Below are 26,051 nucleotides of genomic sequence, written 5' to 3' on the forward strand. Positions count from 1 at the left end.
TTACAGTCTTCAAACTGTCATCAGTGGGTGAAATTGTGTGGTTGCAACTCATTTCCGAGAGAAGAGAATCACTGATGCGCTGAATGATATTGTTATTACTCATGTAAAATGACTCAGCAACAGTGAAACTAATCAGGTTGTACACTGGCATACAGGAAAGTTGTCAGTATCGTGGTTGTGTATTTACTCGTTTCTATGAGTGGTTTGGCCTTGCAGCTCTGGGGTTGGTAATCATCTGGTTATTTTGCTAATCCTTTACTATGAAAACTTAACTGGTCAAACATACGGAAATGAATCAAACGTCTGCTCCGTAGCTTTTTACCACAGGATGTTTTAATTTAAAAGTACTGCAGTACATTTCATCCGTTTTATCAGCAGTGGGCAAATTCATGGATTAGTATGTGGCTTTAGAGATTAGAATATGTATGCATGTTAAGCCTTTGATTTGCCACAGAACGCTCTCGATTGCAGGAAACCTTTCCATGACACCACTTGTCCAGCGCCGTTTGTTTATTTGGGTCATTTACCGACTGAAGCAATTTAAGTAGTGTTGCAAATGAAGTCTAAACAAGAGTACTTTTGAAACAGTGCAGATGCTTAAGTGACCTTCGAACCCGTACTTTAAAAATGCAAAACACACCAATTTTGTTAAACAATAGTATCTTTTTTATTTTGACAGAATTATATGACTTGCAAATTGAACACAATAGTCTTTTAAATACAATAATTGATCTTTTATTGTGGTTAATTGGTCCTGTACCCAACTGTAATGAGTGGATGGGTAATGAGCAGGATTCCTTATTCATAGATTAAACAGTTAGTTTGTAGTTAGAGCATAGCCAGCTTATACCCAATATAGTAGACATAATAAGAGTAAATAAGTATTTTAGGACATACACAAGACTATGCACATTTGGAAGTCAGCCGTAAAAGAAGTTTAGGATTTGAAAAGGCGTGGTATAACATTCCTTCAAGGGGTGGACTTCCTTTGATTGTTCATGGTTAGGAAGCACTTTAGGCATGGGACCAATCACAGCGGAGTGGGTGGAATAAGTTAAATCAGAGGAATCTGGGAGGAATCACAAATCAAAGGAAATACAGTTGGAGTTTTTGTGCAGGTTATTGTGTGTAGCAGCTCTATAGGAGACCACAACTCAATACAAAGGGTCGAAAAATGAGCATAATAGGTCCCCATTAAGTCATTTTTATGCTTGAAAAGGCCCAATTTAGGCAAAAAATACAATTTGCTTCAATATTTTCACTAATAGGCCAAATTGAACCGCAAAATAGGATGATTTATTCATATATTTTCGAAGCCATGAAATTCAGGGGTGGGTGACTGCATTTCAATAATGGAGCTAAAGTAATGATTTCAATAATATGAAATAAAAAAAACACAACAATTTGTCATAATTATCACGGAAAAAACTAGCAGTGACAGAGAACATAGGGAATGTGCAAGAACTGCGCATGTTTTCATAGTTCTAGAACTACAAACATTCTGCTCAATTCCAGCAGAAGTTGCCAGCAGTCTGGTGACATGCTGTGTTGTCATGTTGATCAGAATTCCCATGGTCGTGAATCCACCTCAGTCACCGTTAGTGGATAATGAGGAAGTGTTGTGTTTACCGTGTTTGCAGTGAACGCTGCTGTTGGTGCGTTAATGTCGGCGGTGCATTTTATAAGGAGCGTCAGACTGTGTTCTGTTGCATTGCTACAAGATGTTACCTGAAGAATATCACCTTCAAGCACTTGTTGCAGCTGGCTGAGTCAAATTAAGCACGGAAATGAGGCACAGAGCACCACTTAGTTTTTCAGTCCGATTATGATACCAAGTTGCGGTACGCATCCCGACTCACTTTGCATTTTTCCAGTCTGAGTACAAGTCTATTTGAAGTGATTCCACACAAAAGTGTCAAGTCATTGATTCATGGAGAAATGCCTCGCATGAAACATTATTCAGCGAGACTTTAATTGCCGTGTGTTGTTTGATGCAAATAGAGGCGTAAGGCATATTTCTGCTGGGCTTCCTGTTTGCCTGAGATCTGAATCATGGGAGATGAAACTGTAAGTGTCCTCAAAGTGGGGCTGTGACACAGTGCCACAGCAATTTGTCAACCCTGGATGAGCAGGAAATCTGCCAAAAAAAGCCTCATTGCTGTTTCTCTCACTCGAGTGATGATGAACTCCCATGAAGTCCTACCGTTCGCAGTGTGTTTATCACAGTCCCTGCCATGGGAGCTTAGATGGTCGTATTTTCGCTACAGCCATGTCCGTGGCACCCAAAAGCCATTTAGAAGGTCCCTTGGCAGAGCACAGCCTTAAAACGCAACCAGAACTACTGTATTTCATTAGCATCCGGCAAGCTTACCAAACTGGTACAGTGGTTCCAGTTTTCTGAATCTCCAAATCTGATCAGGTCATGAATCTTTCGGGTTTAATATATACGTGGCCTGAATCCCTGGGATGATCTGAATGTTGGCACTGCTTCATACGCAGTATCACAGGAGGTGGGGGTGCACTCGTGTGTACTCATACATCCAACGGAAGGGACTATGAGTTTTATTTGACTTCATTCCCTTTTCCGGTTTGTGTATGGAACAGAGTGTGACTGGAGAGGCTGTGACCATTGACAGCTTACTTTGCAAGTGGCTGTGCTGGATGTTTTTTTTGTTTGTTTGTTTTCCCAGCAGTGAAGGCATCATTAACTATTTACAGTATGTTGTTTGGAGCCACTCCCATCCCATCTCGATTGTCTTTTCACTCCCACTGATGCATCTCCTTCTCCTCCTCTGTGTTACTGGTGACAAATAAAGACTGAGATGGTCGAGCTGAATTAATGGCCTCTGGTCTCTGCCCATCAAGTCAGCCACAATTATCGACCTTGTCTTCTTATTTTTCTTTGTTGTGATGAAAATTAATAGTTGTTTCTTCAGATTCATATGATCGTCTATGGGGAAAATAAAATAGAAATAAATTAACCGAACATGGGCTGCACGGCGGTCGAGTGGTTAGCGTGCAGACCTCACAGCAAGGAAACCCGATTTCAATCCCACCCTCGGCCATCTCTGTGTGGAGTTTGCATGTTCTCCCCGTGCATGCGTGGGTTTTCTCCGGGTACTCCGGTTTCCTCCCACATTCCAAAAACATGCTAGGTTAATTGGCCACTCCAAATTGTCCATAGGAATGAATGTGAGTGTGAATGGTTGTTTGTCTATATGTGCCCTGTGATTGGTTCCAGGGTGTACCCCGCCTCTCGCCCGAAGACAGCTGGGATAGGCTCCAACAACCCCCGCCACCCTTGTGAGGAGAAACAGTAGAAAATGAATGAATGAATGAATAACTGAACATGCATGCTTTTGGAATGTGGGAGGAAGAGAAAACCAACACATGCATGATGAGAACTCCACGCACAGCCCAGGTCGTCCAGATCAATAGACTGTGTGGCCCTCAGGTGTTACTTATACATTGAAAAAATATTTACCTATAGAATATAACATGTTTTTAAATGTTAATTCATACTGACTGTCATGAACCAAGGCGGGGGCATTGGTAAACTCAGTCTCCGATAACTTGCCTGTCGGATTCACTGTCTTGTTATGGTAATTTAGCCTACCCAGCCTCCCAGGTATGTTCTTTATGCTATTGTGTATCGCTGAATAACTGTTAACGTCTTACAGTAAGGTATGTAGCCTCTATTGTTCTGTGTGCTATCCTGTTGTAAATTGAATAACTTGACTTTTGCCTTGAATTTTGTGATATAAATTTAAAAAAAAATGCAACATGGCAACAATCTGGCAAATGTAACGTGCATGAGTTTCATACCAAGAAACCAACCTATAGTTGAGCCAAGTAGCACACTCATATTTGCCTCTGTTGCATCAAGACACAATTATAACACAATCAGAATTCTTGGAAATCAGTTATAGGGTAATACCATAAAAAAACCTAGACTGCAATTGCTTATGAATAGCCAGTCGGTATTTACACTGGAAAATCATCATAGTTGGTCAAAGGTTAGCCCATTAGCAATTTTCTCTCCGACTTTGTGGTTAATTGGCGCTATTTGATCTAATACAAACAAGTGTAATTATTGGTAATATAATTATGGGCTTTGGTTTCCGTCGGGGGTGGGTGGGGGGGCATGCCCACACACATGCACTGAAATTTGCAGGCTGGTGTGCACACATACAGTATAGTGACACTGGGATTCATGACACGCCTGGACCTGCTCGATGCCAACTGTAATGTCACGCTGTGTTTATCATGCTAAAGGCTCCCTCCGGAATCTGTAATTCCCTACTCCCTGCCTCATTAGCCTCGGAGAGAATGGCGTAACAGGTTGGAAAAGGGTTCTCCAAGCTATTCCTCATTCAACATGCAAATGAAAACACCATTTCCTACTGAACAAATTAACTGGCTTTTCAAACGATAAATTTCCCCAGCTGTACTGCAATTTTTTGACTAAACAATCCTACATGTTCCCGCAGATTCCCCTGGGGAGCGGAGGGTTTTGCTGATGAATGCAAATGAATATCTAATATCGCAGCGCTGAAGGTATGAGGTAGCCTGTTTCTGGCTGGCTCAGCCTGGAAGCATCTCAGCATCAGGTGTTGCACTATTGAGCAGACTTCAGGTGAACAGGGCTTCTGTATGAGTGGGTTGGCTGTAAAGATTGAAATAGCTGAGGGTACTTGGTGTTAAAATGATACGGTATGTAAACAAGACATAGTGCTTCTTGTGTACTTTTCCTTCACAAAGATATGGTTTACAGGAAAGGTTTGGGCTGAAAGTGTATTTTGCTCGTCTCGTTTCCTTTGACACAAGCAGCTACCAGGAGGTATTTATTAACATGCCAAATCATCACCGCCGATGCTGGACTACATACCGTATTTTCTGGATGAAAAGTCACACTGGCATACAAGTCACATTTTTTGCGGGTGATTTATTTTACAAACTACTTTCTTGGAAGGCAAGTTCTATACTCTCATCCGCTTACCCTCACGAGGGTCACGGGGGTGCTGGAGCCTATCCCAGCTGTCTTTGGGCAAGAGGCGGGGTACACCCTGGACTGGTGGCCAGCCAATCACAGGGCACATATAGACAAACAACCATTCACACTCACATTCATACCTATGGACAATTTAGAGTCGCTAATTAACCTAGCATGTTTTTGGAATGTGGGAGGAAACCGGAGTACCTGGAGAAAACCCACGCATGCACGGGGAGAACATGCAAACTCCACACAGAGATGGCCGAGGGTGGAATTGAACCCAGGTCTCCTAGCTGTATGGCCTGTGCGCAAACCACTTGGTCGCCGTGCAGCCCGTTTATGTAACATAAACAGTTTTTTCATTTATAAGTCACTCTGGAGTATAAGTCGCAGGAACAGCCAACCTATGAAAAAAAGTGCGACTTATAGTCCGGAAATACGGAACGAGCTGATCCCGTATTGGTTGAGGTCCGGAGTGTTGGTTCTTTGTACTCCCAAATTCTTCAGGTCGTCTCTGAGAAACGCTGCTCTGCATAGCAAGACCAAAATAAATCTGCTGTGTTTTATCTTCCTCGCTGTCCGAGTCTCGGAAGACTATTTTCTCAGATGTCCATCATTGTCTAAATTGCCACGACAGTCAACTCGCCCTCCCTTTTACCCGGTTTATCATTTCTCTTTTTTTCAGCCCCTTTTTACTCACTTGGCCTATTTACTAGTGTTTACTGTGAAAGCATAGACTTTCCTCCTCTACTCATTAATAAGTAATTAGCAGTTTGCAGCCTGCAGAGAATGCTCACTATGTAGCTCCAACTCACTGCTGGACCCCGCCGCCACCAAAGCAATCACCCGTTGCCTCAAGCAAGTCATTTGAATCCGTGTATTTTCTACCTTAATGATTTTCTATCACATTTCCCTTCTTGAATTCGGTTTCAAATTGATGAATGCATTGGACATCGGAAGGACAGAATGTATTGCTTTGCCATTTCCCTGCTGTCTTTTCTTTGTTTTTGTGTTTTTTATTTGTTGTTTTTTTCTCAACTTGCTCTGTCCGCCGTCTTCAGAAAAAGCTGCATATCCCTGAGGGATGCAGCTCGACAGAGGGTCATACAAATGTGTCGTAGCATTCAGTTACAGACCTGCTGCCTCGAAGACTCGGAATATCGACACAGTCAGAGGTTACTTTTTTATTTTTTATTTTTTGGCTTTGAACTTGTGAAAGTGTTTGATGCTCCTTATAAGGGCAGCGTAGAGAAATACAGAGGCCGGCATTGGCTCCATTCCTATTTTAGACCTGTGGAAGGATTACTGAAGCGTGTCCAGCATGTAGGGATGAAACTAGCTTTCCTTCTGACTGCACGTTTGATCAAACTCAGATTTGTGGAAATGTGGTTAACGACGTCAATTTTTTTGATGGCTTCCGACGCTTATCTTTGCACTTTCGCCTGGTCTAAGTTAGAAATGGGAGAAGCCTAAGCCACAATTAAATCAAAATTAATATTGGGGTTGTCAAAAATAACACGTTATAGATGTAACAAATGTTTTTAATTGCGTTAAAATTTGAAACCGTATTCCTACCTTAACACATTAACAGCAGTGCCCATTTCCAACATCACCAAGTCGCAAACACATTTCTCCATTCATCCTGGAAAACAATCAACACAATAATTGTAAGCCCTAATAAATATTATACACAGTATTCATTCATTCATTCATTTTCTACCGCTTATCCTCACGAGGGTCGCGGGGGTGCTGGAGCCTATCCCAGCTATCTTCAGGCGAGAGGCGGGGTACACCCTGGACTGGTGGCCAGCCAATCACAGGGCACATATAGACAAACAACCATTCACACTCACATTCATACCTATGGACAATTTGGAGTCACCAATTAACCTAGCATGTTTTTGGAATGTGGGAGGAAACCGGAGTACCCGGAGAAAACCCACACATGCACGGGGAGAACATGCAAACCTCACACAGAGATGGCCAAGGGTGGGATTGAACTCGGGTCCCCCTAGCTGTGAGGTCTGCGCACTAACCACTAGATCACCGTGCAGCCTATACACAGTATTAATGATATAATTCTAACTATTGAAATCCATTATTCTGTTCTACTCAGGTTTATCTTCTGAAGCAAATTCATGTTAGGTTGTGCTATCTAATCCTGGGGCTATGTATTCTAGTTGTGAGGACTCAAACTCCCATATCCTCCAACCAATTGACCGTAAATGATGCTCCCAGCCTCTAATTTGACCCACCGGAGTGTTTTATAAGTTATGCCAGTCGCAGACCTGGCCAGCACATCCTCCAATGCACAAAAGACCATTCTGTTCCCATAACAACGTGTTTAATTTCCATCCACAGTGTCATTCGTGTTTGTTTTTGTTTTTTTTTTTCATGTCAGAAAGTCTTGTATAGCTCTGGGCACTGTTCAGTAGCCACAGAGATCCTGCTAAAATTACCACGCCAGGTAAGACCTACCTTTGCCTTTTACACAGATCACCTGCCCTTGTCTGGCAGCTGTGGGAGAGTTTTTCTCTGAAAGCAATAATGTTTGTTTACTGTTGCTCAAAGAGGAAGATGACTCGGACTTGAGCTTGGAGCCAAATAAATACATCTCGGCCATTTCTCATTTGCAATTAAAAAAAAAAAACTCTTCCAAAAGCACTGATTTTGGGCAAGAATAATCTAATCCTGTCTTGAGGACAACACAAATGCAGCATTTTTTTTAATGTACTCTTTAGTCAGCCATGAGGTTCAATAACAAAGCAGTCTTCATTATAAATTGGGATGATTAAACATGATGGAAATTACACTTTATTATGGAGGGTTGTTGCGGAATGGCAACTAGGGTGTCAGCATTGCGTTGCGACCCCAGGATGCACAGAGCAGGACCAAAATGCAGATGAAAAAGTGTTTTTAATGATAATTGTGCTACGCAGCGGCAGAGAAAAAGCAACTGGCCAAACCAAGCAAATGATAAACAATTAATCGACAAAGGAAGGTGCACACACCTGAACTAAATAGGGAACAGAAAATTAGAGGCAGGTGCGTGAAACGAGTAACGAGTGAGAGAACGGAAAGGAGCAACAAAGGAAGTGGCTACAAAATAAGGGCATGGAAACAAGAACTAAGGCATAGAAGGAAACTAAACGAGCTGTCACATCGTGACTTAGGGAACTTTTCTTATATATATATATATATATAGTACAGCCACACTTTACGGTACTACCAGCAAAAGTGGCAAAAAATACTGATACTGATACTTTTTTTAAAGGAGTCGAATCAGTAGTATCTCTGCTGGTTACAGCAAGTTGTGCACTCCATTTTGTTTCTTGAAGCGACCTACCAATTAGGGCTGCAACTCATGATTATTTTTTTTGTTGATTAATCTGAAGCTTTGTTCTTTCAATGAATCAAATCAGGGTGGGCAAATATTTGGACTTGTGGGCCGCATTGAGTTAACAAAATTGTGCGGGGGACCAGAACATATATATGCTTATAATTTTCCTACAATTATTTAAAAAAAAAAAAATGTCAAATTTTATCTGTATACTATCAGCTGTATGTTTTAATGTAACTGTTTTCAGGAGCACTTTAAACATCAGACCATCAAAGTGTGTAATTTAATTTTGTTGTTCTTTTTTTTTTTACAAAATAAGACATCCGACTTGCAAATCATGTTGCCAGTTTTTATGTTAAAAGTTGAAATACTTAGGAAGCAACTGGCGGGCCGGATTCAAATGCTTTTTGGGCCGCATGTGGCCCCCAAGCCGTAGTTTGCCCACACCTAGGTTATGCCCTAGACCAGTTCTTGAGCTGGTTTATGCTTCTGTGTAGTCACTCTGGCGTCTCTCCTGATGTCGTAATGGGCCTTTCAAAGTTCTGCCTTTTGAGTTGAGCTTGAAAAACATTAAGTGTAACATTAAGTGTAGCGTTCATTCATGTAGCAATCAGTGCGCCCAGGAAGGAAGTTCTGATAATGCTTAAAATGACCAAAAGTGCAAAATACTGTAGCACACTTTTTTCCACACTGATTGAGCTCTTGCACTCGACACCACAGATAATAAATGTAGTGGTGGTGGAGGGGCTGACGAACATGGATTATGTTGTGAGGCAGTCCTGGCAGCATAAGCTCCACTAGGCGAACAGCGAGTTGCCTCTGTCTCTCCTCCAGACAATCACAAGCTTGTCCCTCTAATCACTTGTTTATCCTCCATGTTTCTCTTACGGATTTACTTTGATTAGTTTGATCACGCCAACTTGACAGCTGTTACGCCAACTCCAAAATCATGCATATTTTATTTTTATTTTTGCAAGACTTGAGGCAAGGGAGTAGGGAGAGGGCGAGAGAAGAAAACGATGAAATGTTGTGCTCGTCATATGGACTTTCTTTCCTCATATATATTTTTGGACTGACGTTAATCCTGAAAACGGACAATATGCAGTAAATCATCCCAACTTGCTTCACCCACGTAGTAAGAAACTTACACAGATATTGAAACAGCCGACACAACTCAAAAATAATATTGAAAAACATCTCCAAACAAGGCTGCACGGCGGACAAGTGGTTAGTGGTAGGAGATCCCAGTTCAATTCCACCCTCGGCCATCTCTGTGTGGAGTTTGCATGTTCTCCCCGTGCATGCGTGGGTTTTCTCCGGGTACTCCGGTTTCCTCCCACATTCCAAAAACATGCTAGGTTAATTGGCCACTCCAAATTGTCCATAGGTATGAATGTGAGTGTGAATGGTTGTTTGTCTATATGTGCCCTGTGATTGGCTGGCCACCAGTCCAGGGTGTACCCCGCCTATCGCCCGAAGACAGCTCGGATAGGCTCAAACACGCCGCGACCCTCATGAGGATAAGCGGTAGAAAATGAATGAATGAATGAATTAATTAATAAAATATATATAGATCAATGAGTCGTTACCCTATTGACCCAAATATTAGAGCGCACTCAAACTAGGCCAGTCGTACTATGCTGGATTTGGTGCATCCCTCCTCCCCCCATTCCGCTTGCTTGTGCCATAAACTAGAATAGAATATTAGTATTATTCTTCACGTACCTCGCCCTGGGTTATATGATATCGTCAGTCAAGGAAATCTGTATCAAATGCTCATCAGGAGTCTGAATATGTCATTAAGATTGCAGCAAAGCTGGATTGATGAGAACAGAGGGAATCTATCGACCGATCTTGAAAAGCGCCAACATTATAAGTCAATGACAATTTTCAAATACATCCAGCATTCTTTGAGAAGAAAGTGAAAGAAACAGTAAATGTACTATAACCTTCATCCTTACATTGAAAAGTCGGAAAGAAACTTTTTTTTAAAAATTTTTTCAATAAACAGATCATAATGTTAGAACCTTTAACATGGCGGCCTCCTCATTTGCAGATGCAGGGAGAAACAAACACACGCGTAACGTACATGAGAAGCTGAGAAATGGGACAAGCTAGGCGAGTCCTGTGGGAAGGATCATTAGACCGATGTGGTGTTGAGCACGTGGTTTGGAGCGGTGCCTCTGGCAAGGTTTTAAGCTGTGCGGTGCTGGTCAGTGTGTGTGTGTGTTGATGGTTGGGAGGTCAGCCATTGATCTAGAGATATACGCTGGTACTTTGGATCCAAGCCTTCATCATATGGGCCTGATATCAATGTAGGAGGATAAACCTTGATCTGCTGGAGTGTGTGTATCTGTGTGTACAGTGGATGCCCATTTAGAGAAAGAAGCAAGTGGCCGCTCGTGTGTTTGTTAATGGCATTGTGCCCCTGAGCGATTTCGGGATTCAGTCCCTTGTAATTCAACGCTGCTCAAGACTTGCATCTCTCCCAACTTACATGTTTTGTTTTCAACGTTTGACCTTCATAGCCCCAAGCCAAGTCTTTAGGGACTCTGGGCAGCCACCAACCTAGTCATAATCCCATGAAGGAACTCAAACTACTTGACAAAAACCCTTTGAAGAGTCCTAAAATCAGGAACTCAATCTTTATCTTTGTAAAGGAAAAATAATACAGTCAATGGTATGACTCGGTTTTCATCGAAAATCTTGCCAAATTGTTGCAAATTGTTTTTTTTGTTTTTTTTTTACAATTTTGTTAATATTTTTGGGTGTCTGGAACCGATTAATTGGATTTACATTACAATTCCGCAATTCACGTAACCCCTATGGCAGGGGTGGGCAAATATTTTGACTCGAGTTAACCAAATTGTTCAGGGGGCCAGAACATATGTTTAATATGTATTAATATTAATATGTATATTATAGTCATTTATATCCCTGTATATATCCTCACTGTATTATAGTCACAGTCTGTTATAGTTTGTACATAGATCTGTCCATTTACAGCTCTATTCTATTTCTACATTTACTTACTACTAAGGTACTTTTTTTTACTTTTTTTTATTAATTGCACGTCTGGTTGAATTCTAACTGCATTTTGTTGCAGTGACATGAGCAATAACAATAAAGTTGAATCTAATCTAATCTAATCTAATACACACACACACACACACAAATTTATGCTTATAACTTTCCTTGAATTATCTATTTGACAAATTTTGTCTGTAAAAGTGTTATATTATCTGCTGTATGTTCACATGTCCCCTTTTTCAGGAGCACTTTAAATATCAGACCACATCAAACCATGTAATTTAATTTTACAGTTTTGTTGTTTTTTCTGCTAAATAAGACATGTTAAAAGTTGAAATATCGTATTTTCTGGACTATAAGTTGCTCCGGAGTATAAGTCACACAAGGCCAAAAATGCATAATTAGGTAGAAAAAAACATACAGTACACAAGTCACACTGGAGTATATGTCGCATTTTTTGCGGGTAATTTATTTTCCAAGCTACTTGACCAAAACAGACATTACGTCCTCTTGGAAGGCAAGTTCTAACAATTAAAGAATAGAGAACAGGCTGAATAGGTGTAAGACAACACTACATATATATACAATATGTACTGTATCTACAACAGCGGTGGTGTAAAAATGAATAATATGACCGTAAAGGTGACTATAGGGGTGCTAGTTCATGTCTACAGGGCTCTGATAATTGTAGAAAACAGTACTTAGAAGTCATCAACAAATTTTCTATGCTCCATCTCTTCAATATTCTTATTAATACTGAATCCTACTTCAGTGAAATCCACTTGACAATGGGTATTTGTCAGGCACAGTGCAAATGGTGATTAATCATGATGAATCAGGTTACAATGTATACGGTATTTTCTGGACTATAAATCGCCCGGGAGTATAAGTTGTGGGCCAAAAATGCATAATTAGGTCGAATAAAAACATACAAAAGGCGCACTGGAGTATAAGTCGGATTTTTTGCGGATAATTTATTTTCCAAACTACTTGACCAAAACAGACATTACGTCCTCTTGGAAGGCAAGTTCTAACAATAAAAGAATAGAGAACAGGCTGAATAGGTGTAAGATATGCTAACACAATGCTTATTCAGCTACACAAAAAATAAACATGAACAGAAAAGGTGTCCAGTGTTTATGGAACATAAACAGTTTTTTCATTTATAAGTCACCCTGGATAAAAGGCGCAGGGAAAGTGCAACTTATAGTCTGGAAAAGACAGTATTTAGAATACAACTGGCCGGCCTGATTCAAATGCTTGGTGGTCCGCATGTGGCCCCTGGGATGTATTTTGCCTACCCCTGCCCTAAGGCAATTAACATACCCCTGGGGGTATGCATACCGCACAGTCCTAGGGGAAAATTGTCAGGGTTTTCTAACATTTTTGTTTTTTTCCGTCAAATTCATGCAGAAAACCGAGGAACGACCATAACCGACAATAATTTTCAGTGTCACAAATATGTCATAATCTTACTTTGCTTAAGTGTCGTTGAAGCTACCACTTGCTACCATGGCGATCAATTCCAAGTGTTTAAAAACACTTTAGTTGGTTTTGGGTCGGTATTAAATACACATGATAAGTGACTCATTGACTTTGTTTCCGTGTACTAAAAAGTGCAGTTGGAACAAGGGGTGAAGCTTTTACTCTGGAGTGAAGCACCTTTTAAGGCTCTTCTTCCATCGGCGTCAAAAACACTTGAGGTTCAAATGGTGCTCAGAAAGCCCAGCAGGGGTCTCACCTAAATGTAGCAACGCTCCTCTGGAGTTTTGATACTTCTGTAAAGGCTTGAGAGTTCTTGGACCACTATTTCAGCTTTTTCACCGTCTCGTTGAAGGCTGTTTGGCCCTGAAGATGGAGCAAAGTAGGGGATGGTTGGCAATCGCTCTATATTTTGCACTCTGAGTGGGCACAAGCTGTGTTATGGCCTCAAGGACTCCGTCTAATTCTCTTTGTCTCACTTTTCAAGCATGTAAAGTGACACAAATGCAACAGCGTAGTAGTTTGGCCTTTTTTACGATAGTTTCTTTTGTGGCTGCTTTTGCGTTGGCCCTTTGCCGTGGACCATGTTCATCCAAAAGCAGGGTCAACATGTCAGGCTGTTTCCTTACGGCTCTGTGCAGTCTTCAACCAGCTGGAAATACTCGGTGTCTATGTCACAAGCAAACATTGTTTACAGTTGTAGGTTCAGCTTCTCCAGTATTGTCTTTATTGTTCGCATTTATTACATTTACACATGATTAAACAGTTGTTAGTATTCAATTGAAAAGTACCGTATTTTCAGGACTATAAGTCGCACTTTTTTTCATAGGTTGACTTATACTCCAGAGCGACTTATAAATTTATGTTCCATAAACACTGGACACCTTTTCTGTTCATGTTTATTTTTTGTGTAGCTGAATAAGCATTGTGTTAGCATATCTTACACCTATTCAGCCTGTTCTCTATTCTTTTATTGTTAGAACTTGCCTTCCAAGAGGACGTAATGTCTGTTTTGGTCAAGTAGTTTGGAAAATAAATTATCCGCAAAAAATCCGACTTATACTCCAGTGCGCCTTTTGTATGTTTTTATTCGACCTAATTATGCATTTTTGGCCCACAACTTATACTCCCGGGCGATTTATAGTCCAGAAAATACCGTATACATTGTAACCTGATTCATCATGATTAATCACCATTTGCACTGTGCCTGACAAATACCCATTGTCAAGTGGATTTCACTGAAGTAGGATTCAGTATTAATAAGAATATTGAAGAGATGGAGCATAGAAAATTTGTTGATGACTTCTAAGTACTGTTTTCTACAATTATCAGAGCCCTGTAGACATGAACTAGCACCCCTATAGTCACCTTTACGGTCATATTATTCATTTTTACACCACCGCTGTTGTAGATACAGTACATATTGTATATATATGTAGTGTTGTAATTGGGCACCGGAATTAATGTGTTAAGGTTGGAAGAACTCTGTGTACACTGGTGGAGCCCATGTCCACTGTCATGCTAGCCCTTATATTAATATAAATCATAATCCACACAATAAGGCTAAAATCTCATGTTGTAGTGTACACCCCTGTGCTGTTTGCAACACTCTCTTAGCCTCTGTCTGAGTTTGCTGTCATTCCTGGCACGCAGTGCACAAACAGCCTCAGTATGGTCACTGTGCAGTGCAGTAGAAAGGCTTTTTTGCAGGTCCACAGGGGGTCCTGCAGGAACACGGACACATGACGCCACCTAAGGGAGCACTCTATGAAAGGATCAGTGCAAACTGCCAGTGACAGTCCATGTGTTGATAGTCCAGCTGAGTGAGGTGGAAGTCCTCCGTTAATGAAGAAGTTCTGCTCGGGACTGGTCTGTGTTGCTTAGTTGAAAGATCTATGAGTTTTTTTTGTTATGTCTTGCATGACTGTAGTGTTTTCTTGTTATCGTGTTACTGGTCAAAATACTCTTTTGGTCTCTCAGAATTGTAAATGGATTTTTTTGAAATGGAGGACAAAGTTTGGGTGCAATCCGACAGCAACTTGGCAGTGGGTAGGAGGTTAGAGTTTAAAATCGATTTGTTCTTCAAGAGTACAGGCGCTTTTATTCTTAATGAAAATACAAAACCTGTTCATGTTCAAGCACACCGGAATCACAGTGGCTGATGTATTGGAGGTCAACTGGCAGATTCGTAGATAAAGGTTTCTTTTCGGGACTATATTGGGCTCATTTTTCAATTGATTTTTTCAAACATTTGCAAGGTTTTCCTCTAAGGTAAAGCAACAAAACAACCTGAAACACAACGGCTGTGGTAGTGTTCAATTGCCTCCATAGTGATTTACAATATGAGATGTTCAGATCACAGATCTTTATTTATATTTCCCTGATCACTGATTTAATCCTGGATGTTGGGGCTTGTTGAACTGGTCTTCCGTGATTAACCAAGGCACACGGTGGTCAAGTGGTTAGCATGTTCTGTGTGAAGTTATAGACATATAGACAATGGATGGATGGGGACTGCCGGCCTTATTAAAAGAAAAATATTCACGAAGTAAATGACTGAGTGATCCTTTTGTCCGTATGTCATCTGCAGCATGACAATTCAATTTGAGGCGCTATTAGCATACCATCATGCACGGTGATTGCTAAATTGCAGGCTGCCTGTTTGCACTATGATGGCACCAATGACAGTCGCAGCATGCGCTAGCTTCTGTATTGAAAAAAATAGCATGAGATTCTTAAATGTATTTGCTGACACAGGTTGCAAATGAAGGGGAAATATTTAGTTTAGTTTAGAAGATCTACAGCAGCCCAAGGGTAGGGTAAAGTGCAGACTTAAGACTTAAGCACTGGTTTGATTCAGTCCAAACAACATACAAATAAATGATTTGCTCACATACCGACTTTAGTTTCTTTCGAAGGATAACACAAGGTCTTACTAATTCCACTTTGAAATACATTTTATATTAACAGCATTCATATATGTAAATTATTATTATTTTTAGTGTGATTTTCATTCATTCATTTTGTACTGCTTATCCTGGGTGGAGCCTATCCCAGCTGTCTTCGGGCAAGAGGCGGGGTACACCCTGGACTGGTGGCCAGCCAATCACAGGGCACATATAGACAAACAACCATTCACACTCACATTCATACCTATGGACAATTTGGAGTGGCCAATTAACCTAGTATGTTTTTGGAATGTGGACGAAACCGGAGTACCCGGAGAAAACACAGAGATGGCCGAGGGTGGAATTGAACTCGGGTCTCCTAGCTGTGAGGTCTGCGTGCTAACCTATTGTGTGATTTTGAAAACAAACATACAGCTCTATTGTAGCTAGGAAATAGTATTTCACTGCACCCTGATCTGAGTCCGTTATTTAAACCTCAAGTCATCCTTAGCGCCCCCCCCCCCCCTCCTCATCACACACACTCACTCACACCCACATTTTACCTGCACACAACTTACGACTCGGGTCCATTGCCCCCCCATCTCCTGTAAGTATTGGAGCCCACTGATGCACATAATGAAGTCCAAATGAGGCTAATGCACTGGTAGATATATTTTACGGATCACACCTGAACAGTTTTAGCTGCAAATGCACCTCAGTGTTCCTCAATAAACTACTCAGACTGCTTGTGTGTGTGTGTGTGTGTGCATGTCAAATACATACTTTACTATCTCTACCAAAAGGTTTTACGTCTTATGTTTAGAAGATGTAAAGGGGAACTACACTTTTTTTGGAATGTTGCCCATCATTCCCAATCCTGATGTGAACCATTTCCAGTTTAAGCAAAACAATCATCTTTCATGTAGAATGGTGACACATGTAGGAACTCCTTATTTGTGTTGTTTGCTTAAAAAAACAAAAACAAAAAAAAAACATGCCAAATTGAAGACATTTTGTGGAAACTCATGTTGCAAATTTAGGTTGAACAGATAATCTGGTTCTGATCCTATATTTGGACGGACGCAGAAGGGGGGCAAACGGTCTAAGCTGAGAATGGGAGGGGGACAAATTGTAGCAAATGTTATAAACCCGAAGTTGGATGAGACATGTGGATTAGTAATGATGCTGTCAGTTGTTCCGACTGTGTGGCCCATACAACTGCACCATAGAGAATTATCGAGTCAAATTAAAATGTTTAGCCCAATTATGAAGATGCCTTAAAGGGCTTTATTAATTTGCGCATTATTTTTAGATCATTTAATCTGAGGAGGGAAAAAAAATCAAACAACTTAATAAAGTCATTGCTGCAGCCCATTTATGAGTGTGTGTGTGGGGGGGGGGGGGGGTGCCTGTGTGTCTGATAATTTCCTAAAACACATCTATTAGCCAGAAGACTTCCCTTTCTATGTTAAATATGTTTAAAAGGTGCTGCACGTTTTTGATTACAACACTGTGTGCTTTAATTGAGCTTTCGGAACAATTTTAACATTACGATCTCAAAATTGGAAATGGTTGCTTATTCATTATGCTTCTTCATTATCAGGGCAGATGATTGAGTGCAAGTTAAATAAATATCACAGAGGATGCTTGCTCAGTCCTGATAGCATCTCCAAGTGATTTATTGTCTCACTGACAGAATTGCTGATGGGTGTTACGAACCTGCAGGGGTCCCGCCTGGCCCTCAGGTTCAGGGGTCAAATGTTACCATAAGTCATTCAGTGGTCCTGATGAATTGCGAGTGAAGCTAGAAAGACCTGGCAACAAGCAAAACCACATCAGAGTGAAACCAGGTCTCACTCTGATGTGTTGTGTACCTCCATGTTGTGACATTTGTGCCAAAGAGATCCAATGGTCGACAGTGTGACAACTAAGATGGCAAATACAAAAACAATATTATCGACAATGTCCACCCACAAAGTGGAAGTGGGAAAACTACAGTAGTAGTATAAAACATATTCTACTTTGGTATCAATCATTCTCAAATAAGTAAAGAACCGAGCCCCACCAAGGCTAAATAACCCCAAAAGTGCCCATTTCAATTATGCATTATTTAAGGGAATGTAAATGAGGGAAATGTAAATAAATATATACAACAAAAGTGGAAAAAAACAGCATGAGGCCGCTAACAAGGCACATAATGGTAAAAAAATACTAACTATGTTCCATTTGCATAACAGGACCGGCATATTAACCAAACAGCGACATTGTTATTGCAAGAGCTAACACCGAAAAACTATTTTTCTGGTGCAGTGACACTGAGTCTAGATCACAGCGCCGCACACACAAGAAGGAAATAATGCTTAAAATGGCCAAATACAACAAAACACTGTCAGTATTACATCTTATAATATGCCTGATGGTGGCGTTTTGCAATTGTAAACAAGTGTGGCTTTGCTAGCAAGTAAACAGAGTAGCAGAGCTTGGAGACACATCCATATAAGGAAGTCTGGCCCTCTGTGACATCACAAAGGGGCAGTTTCACCACGCCTTTTGAAAGCGAGTATTTTGAGCCATCCTAAACTTCTGAAATTTAGGCATTGTTTAACATGAGAATACAACATTCTAACTACATTTATAGGTCAGAAAAGTGGAAAAAACATAATAGGTCCCGTTTAAGGTATTCTGTGATTCTTTCCCTTCATCCGACATGTATTGTTCCTGTGTTGCATCACTTTGTGGTTTTCCCAACATTGGATGAGAGCTATAGAAAAATCTGCCGTTACACATCATAATAGTCAGTTGTCAGTCATAAAAGTCCAAATATAACACAATTAATAATAATAATAATACATTTTATTTGTATAGCGCTTTTCAAGATACTCAAAGACACTTTACAAAAGAATGAAGTTGAATAGAGCAAGTAAACAGAATAAAAGACACACCAAAATACAACATTCATTGGTTAACACACAGTTAAAAAAGCGGGGCGGGGCACAGCAGTCAGATATAAAAGGTTAGACATTAAAAAAAGATTTAAAGAGGTGGGTTTTGAGTTGTTTTTTGAAGGTGGGAAGGTCAGGGCAAGCACGGAGTGAGTGGGGCAAAGAGTTTCAGAGAGTGGGGGCAGCGATGGAGAAGGCTCTGTCTCCCCAATTAATCATTCTTTGCAATAACTAATTAAATACTGAGTTGGTGGGTGAAAATATTGTAGTTTTTTGTAGTCGGTTGCACTGCACACTACTACATGAATGTGTCACTCAAAAGTTTCTTGTCGTCATTCATTTATTTATTATTTATCCTCGCGGGGGTGCTGGAGCCTATCCCAGCTGTCATTGTGCGAGAGGCGGGGTACACCCTGGACTGGTGGCCAGCCAATCACAGGGCACATATAGACAAACAACCATTCACACTCACATTCATACCTATGGACAATTTGGAGTGGCTAATTAACCTAGCATGTTTTTGGGATGTAGGAGGAAACCGGAGTACCCGGAGAAAACCCACGCATGCACGGGGAGAACATGCAAACTCCACAAAGAGATGGCAGAGGGTGGGATTTAACTCGGGTCTCCTAGCTATGAGGCGTGCGCGCTAACCACTCAACCACCGTGCAGCCGTGTTGTCATCATATAGGTCTTGTAATGGATCACTGGTGTACCTAATGATTTGGACAGTTGCTAAAAGCATGTCTGCCAGTGACGTGACCTCATTCCCTCCACTAATCCACGGCAGCATGGAGAGGAAGTTCATGATACCCGGCATTAAAGTGAATTTAAAAAGTTTGGAGTCAACTGCTGGAGCACATTTCGAACCAAAAAAAGTCATATTGACACACATTTCCAAAATTTGTATGACATAATCTGAAATCCTCGGCATGGCCTCCAAATCCCATAATGTTAAATAGGATCAGCATCCTACATGTTGGCCACAAGACTGCTGGACTGATAATGTTATTTCATGTTTTTTCAAATAGATGCTGAAAATGTGTGTGTGTGTGGGGGGGGGGGGGGGGTATAGGCCATATATATACAGTATATATCTGTAGAGCCAAGCTGGGAGGGAGGGGGAGTTCACTGTCACACCCCACTGTGTCATCATCCCGTTGGGCTGCTCTCATTCTGAACATCCACGCACACACATAAATCTCCTTGTCATCTCAGTCAATAGCCATCTGTTTGTTTCTTCACTGGAAAATGTTTTTTTTGCCAAAGTTTGGCCTGGACTATTTTAAGTTTTCATTTGGAGACAGATTGCTTTAGGACATTAAAACAACAATATACTTGAATTTTCTGTGTACCGTCTTTGAATACTTCATTTCCAGTCATTTGTTTTCTTCAATCTACCATTTCTGGTAATAAGTCAATGTCATTACAATATATATATGTGGTTACTTGTGCAGAATAGAAACAATATTCACGTCTTATAGGGCGGTCCAAAGTCAGACACAATCCGTTTTGTGAGGCTGGTTGATTTATAAGGTGTTCTAATTTCAAACAGCCGAATGCTATGAAGTGAATTAATTGGTTCCATTATAAATTATACATTATCATAAAACCTTTATTAAAGTGTCAACAACGCAGTGTAGTACTATTTCATAGCATAAATATCGTTGGTTTAAAGCGGCAAGCATAACATTGTCAGTGCGGTATTCACTTTGCTTTAAAGATCCGTTTTTGAAAGTGATGATGATCAACACAGACGCAGACGGTGCCTTGCAAACGTATTCACACTCCTTTGATGTTTCAGCCTTTTATTTCTTTTAGAAATGAAACCAAGGTCAATGTAGTTTGGCTTTTTTTGACGAAAATTTAGAAAAAAAGCCAATTTCATGTTGGAAAAGTGTGTCAATAAATTACAAATATATAATGTTGAGTAAATGACAGTAAGTATTCACCCCCTTCAGGTCAGTGTTTAGTCCATGGACCACAACACTGAGTCTTTGGGAATGTGCTGACAGATATGGACACTGCGATTTCCCCCCAATTCCTCCTTGCACAACAGCTCAGACTTTGTCAGGTTCCTTGCTGGGATGGGTGAGAGCAAGTCCAACAAATTATCAATTGGATTGAATTCTGGCCTTTGATTTGGCCACTCTAGAACCTTTGCCTTGTTGGCTTTGAACAGGTTGCGTGTAGGTTTGCTGAATGTTTGGGCTAGTTGTCTTGTTTGGTCTTTGGTGTTACACAATAGCCACGTATACATGGACCCAAATGGTCCAATTGCATTCGGTTTATTTGCTCAAATGGCAAGAATGTAACCTTTGTATACACCTCATTTCGAAAGAAACATGTTACTTCGAATGAATATATAATCGGATTCACAGGGGTGGAATATTCCTTTCCCCAATCCGATTGAGGTATCGCGTACCCGCTCAAACGGAACGTTGTCAGGGTGCGTTCTTCTTCTTCTGTTGTTTATTGGCGGTTGGCAAGCAGCTTTCGTGTGCATTACCGCCATCTGTGGAACAGAATCTAAACACTTCTATACGCCATTCACAAGTCCAGTTTTATTAAAAAAGAAAATATACATCTATATAAAACATGTCCCGAGTTTAATTATAAAATATTAGCAAGATTGAATTTGATCTTTTCCTGTTTAAATTTATCCCAGGTGCGTTCTTTCAGCGCATGCTCAGATATGACGTAACACGCAGCTCCAGACGTTCTTCAGTTTTAAGTTTTTTGATCCAAACTAATTTCAAGACTGGACGAAGGAAAAACTGGCAATACGGAGTTATTCCAACAAGTGAAAGAAAAACTCGGGGAAGTCGGTATCAAGTGATGTTGATGTTTACGTTTTACTGGGCATGCCCCATTGACTATTCTGTTTGATTATAGCGGCGCATGTAGACAAGAGATTGGATTATTCCTTTCCATGTATACCATTGTTTTTGGAAAGGTCATTTGGAAACATTCCATTCGGAAAGAGAAAAACTCCTCATGTAAACGTGGCTAGTGTTTCATCCAGCCAGAATGGCGGACCTCGGTCCGGATACAGATCCGTTGATGGTCCATTCCACCATCGATTAACATGAATGGGTTTAACTGAACCTTCCGTGGTAATCTTCTGTCTTGAACTGTTCAATTCCTTTTCGTCTTCATGTTGTATTGTAGCAGGGACGCCAACAATCAAGAAACTGATCCCCCCCCAGACACAGATGTTTGCATACTACAATCACTTGACACACATTAACTGCACTCAGATCAACTCCATTTCACTAACAATGACACTACAGGGATCATCTGGTCGGATCTCTGCTGAATTAGGTCACTTTCAAGGGGTTGAAGCAAACACGTGTTATATATTCTTAATAGTTACCAAATTACTTTGACCTTGATTTCATTTATAAAAGTCTGAAATATCCAAAGGAGGTGACTACTTGTGAGTAAACCTTTACTGATCATTTCTACTACTAACCTAATTGCATCAATATTTATCATGATATAACATTAGTTAGACTAGATCAGGGGTGCTCATTAAGTCGATCGCGATCTACCGGTCGATTGCGGAGGTGGTACTGGTCGATCGCTGGTCGATCGCGGCGTGACATTAAAAAAATATCATCCCAGCATCAATGCCGTCACTTGATTGATATACAGGGCAGCCATTCAGATGACAACTGAATGTTGCCCTTCGGGCGACCAATCAAATCAAACAACGTCTCTAAGTGCAGCAGAACTTACGATGTCAGCCTATCATCCATCCCCGTTACTTGATTGACATACAGGACAACCAGTCAGATGACAACTGAATTTTGACCTTTAGGTCACCGCTCATGCGTAAACAGCGATGCAAAGTGCTAAGCTAGTCGGCGAATTGCGAGATTTTAAGCCCTCGCTAAAGTTTATGGTCACTAAAATGAGTGAAGGAGCTGGACCAAGTAAAAAGGCAAAAACTGGACCAAGTAAAAAGGCAAAAAACATATCACTTCCATACGGATATGGAATATTATACGGATATTATGATACGGATATTATCCATGACTGATAAACATTTGGAAGTGTGCTTGAGGCTGGCTATCAGCAGCTACTGTCCGGACTATGCATCCCTGGCTCAGGTAATTACAAAAAATGTTAATAGTTAATTATGTGTGTTTTGCAATATTGGCTCATTTGGTTATGTAAGGTACATCAACATACATTGTACGTACAAATAATCCTCAATACATTTGAAAATAAATAGATGTTTTGCATTTTTGTAGTGGGTAGATCATTTTGACTCGGTCATTTTAAAAGTAGCTCGCATGCTGAAAAAGTGTGAGCACCCCTGGACTAGATATTCTAGTATACGTACGTCAGCTCATTGTATCGTCTTTGTCAAATACCATTTCACTTAATGAAAACTCACTGCAGAAATAATGATGTTCCTCTCATCCATTAGAACGAAACGTTCAATATCACACACATTTCCATGCATCCGTGCTGTGTTCAAACATCCATTTGCTTCACGGTTCAATCGGGTCCAAACACACGAGAATGGAAAATAGTGATTTCTGAGGAGTCAAGGCTAGTCAGCGCCGGTGAGGACTTTTCTCTGTCATCCGCTCAGTTTCTTCAATAAAACATGACCTTGTTTGCAAACAATATACAGCAGGGGTCTCAAACACATGGCCCGCGAGCCGACGCTAGTTTGAGGCCCCCACGTTGATATGAAAGTTTAATGTTAGTGCGGCCCGCGCAAGTTTGATATGGATGCTATCATGTACCCGGAAATGACAGCTTGAAGCTGTGTGCACACCGGACACAATTCACGCCATTTTGCAAGTTACGACGCTGCTCCCAGATGTAACGATGCTAACTTGTTAATTGGGTAAAATGGTTATGTTTCATTAATGTTCATGTTGAAGATTAAATAACTGTTAATACTGTTAATTTGAATCTGAAAAAATATATAATTTCTCTACCCACCAACTAGTATTTGTGGTTGCTTACATTTCTCTTATTTGCTGTTTTTTTTTTGTTTTATTTATTTATTACTGATTGATGTTTTTCTTTATTTTGATTTCATTATATTTTCATCTTATTTGAGAACAGTGGAATGTTTTATCAGAACTTTTCTTGTGGAAAACTGGAAAACAAAGCACTGAAAAAAAAAAATAAATAAATCCTTTTTTTTTTTACCTGAGCAGGTAACCCCAGGTAAATTGAGTTTGAGACCCCTTGATATACAGTTACTGTGTAACAACGATATGTATTAAACATTATAAGGATAATTACGTCCCCCTGGCCATCAGACTGCTCAGTGCCAAATAAGCCCCTCTACCTGCCTACACGCACAACCAAAACTTTAAATTATTGTTATTTATTCTAAATTATTTAAATTATTTGTACAAATTACTGTTTATGCTGTACATTGTTGTTCATATTTGATGTCATCTATTTATTCTCCACATTATTATTTATTATTTATTATTACACGGGAGCCAGGCAACGACATTTCGTTGGCAATTTCACTGCTGTGTTATTGTGCAATGACAATAAAGAAAGTCGATGTCTATGTCCTACATGCATTTGTGTTTTTGCAGAAAAGCTCATGGATGTTCCGTTTGATCGGCCGACACTAAACACTAACATTCCCCCCAAATGTGCCTCAAAAGGAGGCTTAAGGGGCACATTTGGCTTCACACCTGCGGGTTGCCAACCCCTATGCAACATAACACAGGGTTTCAGCATGCGTACCTGGAGCCTTGATATGACAAAAGATGCATATCCACGTATACTGTTTGATGGAAATGAAGCATCAGGCTTTTAGGCAGCAAAATATCCCAATCAAATGTACTGCCTGGCAAAAGTTAATCTGAGACTACTGTTCTTATCCAGCCACTTGTAATTTTGTCGAGTGTTTGGTGCCTCTGTGATGAGACCGTCTCTCTCCATTCCACATTGGAGTCAAAGCTGGACTTTTGGGACTTCATTTAATATGGTCTTTGTCCTTGGCTAGAAGAGTCGCTCTTGACCCTTTCCAGCCTCAATCATCATTGGAGAGTTCGGCTGCGACCAAATATCACTTCTAGTACAGTCATCATATGAAATATGTATTTTTTTATGTTGAAAGATGTTATTTTTGAAAATTCTGTTTCATAAAAACGGGTACATTCTTTCAGCTTCGTCCATCATAGGTTGCCATAGCGTGGTCTGTTTATTTTTCATCAAATACCCTTGACTTCATCGGGTCCTACGACAAACCCCTGGAGAGCTGCGGTTGGCATGTCGACCGCATGAAGGACAGTTGCTCCGTTGATTGTCAGAGATTGACAGATGAGTTGAAGAATCATGGAAGGGAAGCAGACAAAAGCTTGGAACCTCCACTCTGAAGTACAACAAGCATACGTAGGTGTTTTGCCCGGTGTGCTCTCTTCAATCTGATAGTATTAATCTTGTCCTTGGTTTTTTGTGGTTGCATTGCTACGCACCAGCACTTTTAACTACCCTTGATAATGGGAGGAAGAGCCTGAGACTCATTAATTGGATTAGCCCGGTCTTTATCTCCGCATCTGTTTGTGTCAGCCTGAAATACTCCCAGCCTATAACTACTAATTGACTAACAAATGGTTTCAATCATATCGACGCTTTTACTCATTTGCTTGACTGTTGTCAACCATGCAACCATGGAGATGACTTGGTTGACATTTCTGCATTGCCCATTGTCATGAGCATTTTCAATTCCCAATGCCATTTTAGCTCTGATTTCACTGTGTGTCTTCCTGTTTGCCCCCCCCCGTGTGCTACAACCTGTGACCTGACGTCTGGTTGCCTAATCATGTACGTATACACTACCGCTCAAAAGTTTGGAATCACTTGGAAATTGTTTTGGGCCAGTCTGAGATATGGCTTTTTCTTGGCAATCCTGCCATGAAGTCCAGCATCCTGAAGTCGCCTCTTAACTGTTGATACTGACCCTGGTGTTTGACGGGTACTTATAGGTTATCACATGGTTTGTCTGGTATCAGGCCAGGTATCATGCCCCCAAGTGTCAGTATCAGCTCGAGACCGAAGGTCTCTTATTATCACATACAACTTATCACATACTATTTAATCATGAGCTTATTATCACGTACTATTTAATCAAAAGACCATTTTGTTTCCAGAAAATGTTCAGTTTATTACATGTATTATATCTAAACAGTGTAAACACAATAATTACAAAAAATATTTCAACAATAATATTTTATCAACAGTCTTATCTTATCAATGTCTGACAATTAAAGTTCCATTAATCAAGTTTGGGTTTTTTGGTGACTGGAGAAGCACGAGGAATATTTATAGTGTGTGTTCACGCTCGTGCGCTGTTCTCTGATTGGTTGTTTCACGGGTACGAT

The 26,051-nt window shown here is 40.5% G+C and overlaps 1 protein-coding gene across 2 annotated transcripts in view; it reads left to right on the forward strand.

Moving 5' to 3' along the window:
* The window catches only part of si:dkey-112m2.1 (transmembrane protein 132C), a 144,705-nt gene that overhangs the window by 63,601 nt on the left and 55,053 nt on the right, over positions 1–26,051 (forward strand). The gene's annotated exons all lie outside the window — the stretch shown is intronic.

Source organism: Doryrhamphus excisus, chromosome 2 (assembly GCF_030265055.1).
Source record: "Doryrhamphus excisus isolate RoL2022-K1 chromosome 2, RoL_Dexc_1.0, whole genome shotgun sequence".
NCBI classification, from domain to species: Eukaryota; Metazoa; Chordata; class Actinopteri; order Syngnathiformes; family Syngnathidae; genus Doryrhamphus; species Doryrhamphus excisus.